This window comes from Rhinatrema bivittatum, chromosome 4 (genome assembly GCF_901001135.1).
Source record: "Rhinatrema bivittatum chromosome 4, aRhiBiv1.1, whole genome shotgun sequence".
Classification (NCBI taxonomy): Eukaryota; Metazoa; Chordata; class Amphibia; order Gymnophiona; family Rhinatrematidae; genus Rhinatrema; species Rhinatrema bivittatum.
Window position 1 is genome coordinate 314,599,133 of NC_042618.1, and position 10,667 is coordinate 314,609,799.

Below are 10,667 nucleotides of genomic sequence, written 5' to 3' on the forward strand. Positions count from 1 at the left end.
AGTGAGACTAAAGGACACATGCAACTATGATTTTCGAAGGATTTCTCCTAAGCTATGGAATAGTCTTTCAGTGTTTTTGCATCAGCTACAGGACTATCAGGTCTTCCGAAAACAATTAAAAGCTTATTGATTTTGCGAAGCTTTTTAGATTTTTAGTCATTTTTATTTATTTAGATTTTATTTTGATTTTGCTAGCAGTATGCAATTACTATTGAATAAGGTGTGTTTTATTGATTTTTATGTAATTTTATATTTGGGTTTTTTTATATGTAATGTTATGATCTATATATTGTTTGCTCACTTATGTGTTTTTAATTATTTGTTTTTTTTTCTTTATTCTGCTTAGAACAGGTGTCTGGCAATTAAGCAGAATATAAATTACCACGTTTTGTGTGGGCTATGTACCAAAATGCATCAGTAGGAGGCAATACCTTTGTGTTTTGGGGTGGGTACCCAGGAAGTGCTTCTTTTTTTATATTACTGCTCCTGAAGCCCTCATATGACCCACTAGTTCTTAGTGAAAGAGAAGACTCATTAAACAATGGGAGCAGCAACAGGGGAAAGAGAAATGCTTCCTGCTGGCACTACAACATTATTTTTAAATCAGCCACAGAAGGGAAAGAGTAGCAGGAAACGAGGAGTTGTGCTGGGACTCGGAAGGAAAGTTTGAGCTCTACATACATTAACGAAGATATGATACAAAGGAGAAAAACAGAAGAAAAGAAAAATCTTGGAATAGATTCCTTATACATATAATAGTGTCAGAAATGGCCATACTTGTACCTTGCCTTCTTTATAAGTAGATGCCACCAAGATAAAGCTCTGTTTATCTTATTGATAATGCCTATTTGCAGTGGTGCTAATCTAGCAATTTCTGATACTTTCATATGCACCAGAACAAAGAGTGATTTGCCTTACTGCTACTTTCACCCATGCTAATTTCAGGATGAATAAAACCTAAAAGTGTGGCCAGCCACCATCTAAAAATAAAATAGTTAAAGTGGGCCCGTCCCAAAAAGACGGTTTGAACCCTCCTGATAATAGTTTAACAATCTTAAATCTATTCAAATACATTTTATTGCAGCAGTCTTCAGCGTGCTTTCTCCTTTGCAGAACATGCTTTTTACACTGGCAAAATTGATTTTACGTCGGTGCTCCTTGCCCATGCCAGTTTCTGTGGCTTGCAGTGATATCTTGGAATCTACAAAAAGAAAACTCGAAAGTTAAGAACGCATCAAAATTATCAGTAAAGTATCCCCTATGCATATGGCATGAATTCAGTTTTCCTAAAGCAAGCACTTTGTAGACATCTCAGATGTAGCAAAGGGTCACTTTTGCAAGTTTTCAGTGACCATAACAATGCTAAAATTAATATATATATATATACATAGTAAACTAGTATTTTTGGTAGAAAAAGACCAGATGGTCCATCCAGTCTGCCCAGCAAATTTCTAATGGTGGTAACTGCTGCTCCGAGCAGGTTACTCCCACAGAGTAGTAACACTCACTCCATTCACATTACCTCCATGCTTTATGTTAAGGATAGTAATACTTAACAATCAAAACCAAACAACTGTCAAACCCAGAACAAAATTACCATTAGACTTGGTCTAAAATATGTGCCAAGTGGCATAATTCATACGAGTATGCAAAGTTCTCCACTACTGCTAATGGGTGGAGCAAGGCCCATACATATTAAAATATATATTTTTCTGTGGTCAAAGTACAGTCTAAAAATATGGGGGGGGGTGACACAGCTTTATTATAAATAGGGATTCCCTTTTTAATAGGCTCTGGAATCTGTTCATTAAAGTCCTGACGTACACAAGAATTCAGGGTTACATAGAATGCTTTGTATGTGCAGGTTCCCCAATTCATCCAGTTCGTACTCTTCAGTCTTGGATATTTGTCTGGACAGTCAGAAGTGCTCTAGTCTTTATCAAGCGAAAAGCTAATTGAAAATGTACCCATGAATATTAATAACCAGACTGGACAGAGACCCAATATTCGTAATGTTTTTAAAAGAATACATTCTCTTACTTGCAATGTGAGGCTACGTGAGGTACAGTATAAATTTTTCAAGATGTACTATTTTTCCCAAAGGGAGGGCTTTTGTAATAAAAATAGCTTTGTTTGATGTGAGTATTAAATATAAGCTGGGAACATTAGGTCACCAATTTTGGGGATGCTTTAAGACAGCTCAGGTTACAGAGGTATTGTTACCACTCCAGGCAAAAAGATAACTTTTTGATAACTTATGGGGGGGCTGGCCCATGGATCAAAAATGTATACAAGTATGGATCCATAACGTTCTGGTGTTGACCAAAAAGGCTATTTTGCAGTGCTGGTTGGAGGAGGAACCTCTGACAATGACGCAGCTGAGGAATCAAATTTATCACGTGTATCTGTGATAAAACATATACAGTGGGAAAAAAGGGGGGGGGGGGTTGTTTTGCTTTTTTTAACAGATCTGGGATCCTTACTTTCAATTTTTGCCACAAAACGCTAGGAATCTAGTCCTCAATGACTATGGCAGTGAGTAAGTAACATTTAGGTCCTGCATGAGAATACCAAGGATGCACTTTGAGTTAAAATTACTAGGGAGGTAAGGATTGGGGGTGGGGGGCTAGGGGGATCTGGCTGTTACGGAAAGTGTTTTATGTTTCTAGTAAGAACATAAGAAAATGCCATACTGGGTCAGACCAAGGGTCCATCAAGCCCAGCATCCTGTTTCCAACAGTGGCCAATCCAGGCCATAAGAACCTGGCAAGTACCCAAAAAGAGGCATGGGCCCCCAGATCCAATCATGTTGCAATATCTGTGTTGGAAGAGATATATGTTTTTGAAAATCAATAAAATAGATTTAAGCATAATTGAGCCTCCAAAATGTAAAGATGATTTTGTGCCAAGACAGTTTCAACGACCCTGAAAATGCTGCTTAATGGCTCTTCTAGCCCGGTTGTGGTGGGTAAAGAGTGGAAGTCATGTTCTACAATAGATAGAGACAACCACCACCCATCCTTGGAGCAGGAGGAGTATCTGGATGGGGCCCTGAAAAGAAAGAGGCCACAGCGAGCAGAAGATTCCAGAGCTGATGGTGCTATCTGTTGCGGTGGACTGCCGCAGAGCCTCATGGTCGGCCACACTTACCCCGGGCCTCCCATGTGGCCCCCTGAGCTGCCGCCTTCACCTCCCTCCAGAGCCGCGGGGAGCCGATCTTGCCACCGCCTCAATGCCGACCTCTGCCGCTGCTAGGCACGCGCACAGCTCTCGTATAGATTTAAAGGGGCCATAGCGGGAAAAACCTCCCATGGTCCTGGATGCTGACACCGCCCTTGGGTCCTATTTAGGGTAGCTCCTGCTGCCCCATCCTTGCCTCAGCAACAGATCTCACTGCACAGAGCTGCTGGTTGCTTCTGCTCCATGCGTTCCTGCTCCTGGTCCTGTTCCATGTGGTCCTATTCCCCATTAGTTTCAGGGAGTATCCCATATTTGATAGTGTAAATAACCAGCTTGGAGAAGAGATGGCTGAGGGGGGGATGTGATAGAGATCTATAAAATCATGAGAGATTTAGAACTGATAAATGTGAATCGGTTATTTACTCTTTCATATAATAGAAAGGACTAGGGGGCACTTCATGAAGTTAGCAAGAGGCACATTTAAAACAAATCGGAGAAAATTATTTTTTTTTACTCAGCCCACAATTAAGCTCTGGAATTTGTTGCCAGAGGATGTGGTTAGTGCAGTTAGTGTAGCTGGGTTTAAAAAAAGGTTTGGATAAGTTCCTGGAGAAGAAGTCCATTAACTGATATTAATCAAGTGGACTTAGGGAATAGCCACTGCTATTACTGGCATCAATGGCATGGGATCTAATGATTGGTTACTTGCCAGGTACTTATAACCTGGATTGGCCACTGTTGGAAACAGGATGCTTGGCTTGATGGAGCTTTGTATGACCCAGTATGGCCATTTCTTATGTTCTTTTCCATTTTGTACATAATTATATAAATGTCTATCATTGCCACTGTAAGTTGCCTCTTCTCCAAGCTGTTGAGCCTTTCTACATAGAGGAGTCGATCCATCCCCATAATCAATTTTGTTGCCCTTCTTTAATAGGTAAGAACATAAGATTTGCCATACTGGGTCAGACCAAGGGTCCAGCAAGCGCAGTATCCTGTTTCTAATAATGCCCAATTCAGGTCACAAGTGCCTGGCAAGATCCCAAACATTAAACAGATCCCACGCTGCTATCACACAGTAAATAAGAGTTTAATTGTTGATGTTTGTCCTCTATAATGTTATTGCTTTTAAGTATGTGATATTGTTACCTGCCCCAAATTTTGGAAGGTGTGGGTTACAAATAATTTTAAATGAATAAGTAGTGACTATTTCTTAAGTCTGCTTGGTTAATAGTTTATGCACTTCTTCTCCAGGAATTTGTCCAAACCTTTTTGTAAACCCAGCTACGCTACCTTAATCACATCCTCCAATAATGAATTCCAAAGCTTAATTTTGTATTGAGTGAAAAAGAATTTTAGCTGATTTATATTGAATGTGCTTGTGAGGGAGCATTTAAGAAACTGCCTCAGGACACCTTAAAGGATGGGCTACAGCTATCTATACCAGTACTCCTTAACTCCCAAACCAGCAAAGGATTCTGGGCTAGAGTGGATCATTGCAAGTGGGAATAAGAGGCAAGGGCCCAAGGGTTGAGGGAGGCCCCAGAGAGAGATGGAAGCCTCGAGAAAACAAACTGTAAGTTACCATTATTTTGTTAACCTGCACAAACCTGTTAAATTGTTTTGTTTATTATTCACCAATAAAGAAGCTTATAAAGATTTTGCCAGAGTAGCCTGGAGTCTATTCTCTGGCTAATCCTGACTGCTCAGGATCACCTATGATGTCAGTGGGATCTCTTGCCAAAGGCAAGAAGCACAAGTAGAAGCCCACAGCAGAGAAAAAAAAAACAAAACTACAGGCCAAGGGGCTAGCCCCACCTGTGCACTCAGGGGTCAAGCAGTGAGTCAGGGCCAGACAGGTCAGCAGTTTTTTTCCCCCTTTTTCTCAGGAGAGATACCCAGTTTGGAAGTGGCTCAGAAAGCAGGAAAGATGGAGCAAGTGATCCAGGTCCTTGCTATAGGGCAGCAGCAATTGCAGAATGCTCAACAAACCCAAACTGACCAGCAGCAGGTGATGCAGGAGCATCTTTTTCAGCAAAAACAGATGGTGTTATTTATCCACAGCTGACCCTCCTCTCTCCGCCGTGATAAAATATTTGCATGGGATTGCCTATGCACTACCTTCTTTGCATGCATTTGTATTATTCATGAATGCAAAGAAGGCCATTGTAATAAGGGAGGGAACCTGTGTGGGGATATTAAAAATATTATGTATATCATGGGATATTGCCAAGATAGTGCTCTATTGCACAATATACAGCGTATATCGCGGCATATAAGCTGTTAATGCGCATTAGAGCAGTGGTTCTCGACCTTTTTCCCATCGAGACACATCTGCTCATTACTGCTCATTACAATTCACGGCGGAAATAAAAAGTAAAGGTCTGGTAATTATTTTTATTGTTTAAAATGACACAAGGAAAAGATATGTATTCTGTCTGAACAGAAATTGCATAAATAGTAAACATCCCACACCAAAACAGCACCAATTTCCAGCACTTAAACAGTAACCACCTTACCTAAGAAAAGGCAACACTGAAAATATTACACCAGGCCTTAAGACACCAATACATCTCCTATTAAGAAAACAGACCAAGTCAGGCTGCTATAGAGCCCTACACAGAAACTACACACCAGCAGAAAACCTCACCTAAATCACATGTGCTGACCCTCACCTAACAAAGAATAAAGAGACCAAAACACATAACTAGAAGCATGCAAAAAAAACTGAATTGGAAACTGCAACAAGCCAGAGTCTCTGTATGTGGTGTAATAAAGGAAAAAAGAAACATCACCCATCCTTATAAAACAAACAAATATAAAACCATACTAACAAAAAGAACAGATTATTTCGAAACAGCTGATTAGTGGCATATCCAATAATTAAAATCTCATATAAAAAATTTCTAGATACCAATAAAATATTTCAAAATAGCAGACACAAAGACCCAGTAATGAAAATTAAGGATAAAAAAATGTTTGCTCTGCATACCTGGGAACATTTGATATCCAGGTGTCCTGAGATTGTTCTGAATTAGCAGGAGGGGTGGTTTGCTTGGAACTTTCTCCTCTCTCAGTCACATACCAGTGCTCTCTCTCACACTGGTTCTCAATCATACACCTATACACACATGCTCTCAGTCAGTCACATATACACATGTATTTTCTCTCTCACTTATATAGGCTCTTAATTACACATTTACACACATGCAGTCTATCTTTTCACTCTTACACACACAGGCTTTCAATCACACACATACATGCTCTCTTTTTCTCTCACACAGACTTCTCAATCACATGCTTACAAACATGCTCTCTCTTTCATTTACACACAGGCTCTCAATCACATACTGACATGCTTTCTCACCTAAACCAGCTCTCAATCACACACAGACACACATGTTCTCTCTCTTTCTCTCATTTACACACAGGCTCTTAATCATTCATACACATGATCTCTCTCGCACACAAAGGATCTCAATCATACACACATACTCTTTCACACAAACAGGTTTTCAATCATAAACTTACACATACAGGTTCCCAATCGTAAACTTACTCTCATGCTCTCTCTCTCTCATAGGCAGGCTTTCAATCACAGACATACTCTCTTTCACATATACAGGCTCTCAGTCATTCATATACATGCTATCTCACTCACACACACACACACACAGGATCTCAAACACACATACTTGCTTGCTCATTCACACACTCTCCCTCCCGCCCTCCTGCCCCGGAACTAGCGGCAGCAGCAGCCTCCTCCCAACCCTAACCTCCTTCATTTTCAGCCCTCGCGGAGAAAGGAGTCCCATCGGCTGCGGGGGGTTGACGTTCTTCTTCATTTTTCTCCGAGCTGTGCTGCTCATTCCTGAGGCCGCGCCTCTTTTCTGTTCTTCGGGCTGACGTTGACCACACTAGCATGGCTTCTTCTTCCCGTGCACGCACCCGCTGCTCACCACTTCCTCTTATGGGCTGTGGGGGGGGCAGGAAGAAGAGACCATGCCGGTGCTGCTGACTCCAGCTATTGTCGCGTTCCGCCCGGGCTGACAGCATTTTAAGCCCGGGCGGAGGAGGATCTGGGAGCAGCTGGTCAGCGGGGGACCGGGAAGTGTGGTGACACACCTGCATGTTCTTGGCGACACACTGGTGTGTCGCGACACACCGGTTGAGAACCACTGCATTCTAAATCGCAACCGCAGCTTTCTAAATCTCCCAGAAAGTTTGACCTGAGGCAATGGAGAATGAAGTGACTTGGCCAAGGACAAAAGGAATATTTCTTTATGCTGATTGCAATTTATTTCTTCTGTTCTCTGAAGCATTTGTTTTAAATGTGCTACTTATTAGCTTCATGAAGTATCCCCTAGTCTTGTAATATTTATAAGAGTAAATAACTGTTCCATTTACCTGTTCTACCCCACTCAAGATTTTATAGACCTCTATCATATTCCTTCATCTGTTTCTTCTCCAAGCTCAAGAGCTCTAACCTGTTTAGCCTTTTCTCACAGGTGGAGCCATTCTATCCGCTTTTTCAATTTGGTCTCCCTTTTTTGTACCTTTTCTAGTTCTGCTACAGTATTTTTAAATAAGGTCCCCAGAACTGCACACAATACTCAAGATTTCATCACAACATGGATTGATACAGAGGCATTATGATATTCCTTTCCTGATAATACCTAACATTGTATTTGGTTTTTTTGACTACTGCTGCTGTACACTGGGTCAAGAATTTCAAAGTATTGCCCACCATAACTCCAGCGTCCTACTCCCAATAGTGCACTTTTACTGTGATCCCTTGCTTTAGTTGGAATTTGTAACCCTCTGTATCTTTCTGGATGAAGGACTTCCCTTGTCCAAAGGTTTGGTAATCTGACTTCCAGGTACCATGGGTTATCAGTTCCAAGTGGAAAACATATTAGAATGAACCCAAAAAGGGGGAAAAATCAAGCAAGAAAAGGAGGAAGAATGGAATAAAACTTCCTTGCTGTCCAAACAGAGGAGATAATGCAAAAATATAATTCCTCTGCATTGGGCCACCAGACAACTTAAATACTCTGAAGGAGAGAAAAAAAGATTGCCAGAATCTTCCCTTACAAATGATTTAACCTTCCACAGCAGGCGTCCCAATCCACTGCAAAGGGGTACCAAGGATCTTGCAGGAAATTCTCAAAAATTGGCTTAAAAGAGTCCAAAACAATCTTTAAAAGCAGGCAGACGAGTCAACTGTAGGCCGACCCCTAAAGGGAACTTTCTTACTCCTTTCCCTTAAATTAGGAGGAAAAATTAGAAGACACGAGGCAGACCGCCTGCTTCCTTGAAAGTCTAACAGAATATCCATGAGGAAAGACTGTTGCTGGGATGATAAACAGCTAGGACACACCACCTGCAGGTTCTCACATGGGGGAGCAAAACCCAAACCTCGCGCTACTATCTCTGCACAAAGCCTCCCTGGTCAATTGGTACACTAGTAAGGGAAAACAAAAGGGCCCTTACAGTATAATTTAATATTTTTAGGTAAAACAAACAAAATAGATATTTAAACTAATCACTTACAAAAGGGATTTACATACTGTCAGTTTTTCTCTATCATTTGCATGTGCTGCTTATATAAATTATTACCACAGCAGAAATGATTCAGAAACACTTTATAGTGGCTTAAAGATGATGTTGTGTAGGAGATGGATCCTTGGGCTGAGGTGGGGTTGCTGCAACCCGTAGGTGAGGACCTACGGGTCCCCACTGTCAGCAGGCGGAGTGGGCTGAAGCTGGAGGCCACTGGAGCTTCACCTATACCAACCCACGTTCCCCTCGGGTTGAGCCTTTGGGTACCGGGGCCGGCAGGAATTAGGTGGGCCTCAAGGTTAAGTACAGGTAGTAGATGGTTCAGCCCAGAAACAGCAGCCAGCAGATGGCGTGGTCCTATCCTGGATGGGATATGGAACAAGAACTCAAGCACCAAGGAACTGAAGGTGCCTGAGCAAAGGTAGGCCAAAGCCTTATTAGTCTGTGTCCAGAGGATAGGGACAGAGGCATCACTGTCAAGCTTGAATGGAAGCTGGCGGCACTTGGAAGATGTAGCAAGCAACGTGGAACTCTGGACTCAAGAAAGTCTGAGGCAAAGTCGTTCGTAGCAATGGAGAAGGCAGGCGTAGTCAAACGGAGCAATGGTGAAGGCACGGAGAAGGCAGGCGAGGTCAGACGTAACAATAGTCAAGGCATGGAGAAGGCAGGCGTGGTCAGACGAAGCAATGATCAAGGCAAGGAGAAGGCAGGCTTGGTCAGACGTAGCAATGGTCAGGCTTGGAGAAGGCAGGCAAGGTCAGGCATAGTGATGGTCAGAACCAGGAAGTCAATCAGCATACAGACGAGACGAACATGGAACAGGAACCAGGAACTTGGAGAAACAGGAACATGAAGCAAGGCTCACGGAGAAGCAACAAGTACGAGGAAACCTGGAACAGGAGACCAGGAAAACCTGTTGCATAGGCAACGCTTCAGTGCGAGGCCTGAGCATTTAAGCGCTGAGGGAACTGACATCAGCATCTGGGTCCGCAGCCAGGTTTCACTGGTGTGCGCGTGCCTAGGGAGGGGTGCGGCGGCAGCGTCTCTCCGCGAACCCTGTGGAGAGGCCCGATGGATGGAGGCATCCTGGCTGGAGGTCCCAGGAAGTGGAGCAGGCCGGAGGTGTTGGTGGAAGCCCGAGGTTGGGACTGGCGGCCCACCGCCGCCAGCGACGAGGAGCTGGAGCCCGAAGTTTGTGTAGAGAGGTGAGAGGGCCGCACCGCGGGGCTGCCACGGGCAGGAGGCGTAACAGATGTAATAAAGTGTGTCTCTTCTGAAGAGACATTTTAAATACTGAATAGAAATGTTTTTGTCTCTGTGGTTTGGGACTCAGTACATGTCAGAAGAGTCGCACTCGCAAATAGTTCAACATGCAGCACCTGGAAACCAATTCTAAAACTAATTCATTTTTATATTTTTGGAGTATATTTTAGTATCCTATGGTAAATACCTCAACTTTTCCAACTTTTTGATGCAGTAAAGTTGAAATATTCTTTAAAGACAACTGTTTGTTCTTACTAAACAGGACAAGTAAAAATAGTGCTTACCTTAACGCTTAGTTGAAGTGATGATAATCTATGCCTTCTTTCAAATTCAGTGACTTTAAATTTTCTTCAAAATCCCCACCTGTCAAGTCCTAAGGAAAGTAACAGTGTGTTAGCTCATTCCTAGGGGCTTGGTTACTTAAAGCACAAGTTATTCGGCGTCCTAATGAAGAAAGACAATATCCATGGGCCCTCTGAAGTCTGGATTCCTGAGACCTACGCCCAACACAGGAGGAGTTTATTTATTTATTTATTTATTTACACAATGAGTGTATAAATGAGGGTGACCCAGCAAGACAGCTAAAGGATCGCATGGAAGCATAACTTTGGTTATATATTCAAGAGAGAACATAGTTCTGTTAGGATACAATCATTAGCTAG

The 10,667-nt window shown here is 42.4% G+C and overlaps 1 long non-coding RNA gene across 1 annotated transcript; it reads right to left on the reverse strand.

The window, feature by feature from the left end:
* Positions 1-1,059: 1,059 nt before the first annotated feature.
* LOC115090782 lies at positions 1,060-10,449 on the reverse strand. Its single transcript, XR_003856504.1, has 2 exons — positions 10,290-10,449; positions 1,060-1,201 (listed from the first exon to the last, which is right to left on the reverse strand). It is a non-coding gene; the product is annotated as an uncharacterized LOC115090782 (long non-coding RNA).
* Positions 10,450-10,667: the final 218 nt, after the last annotated feature.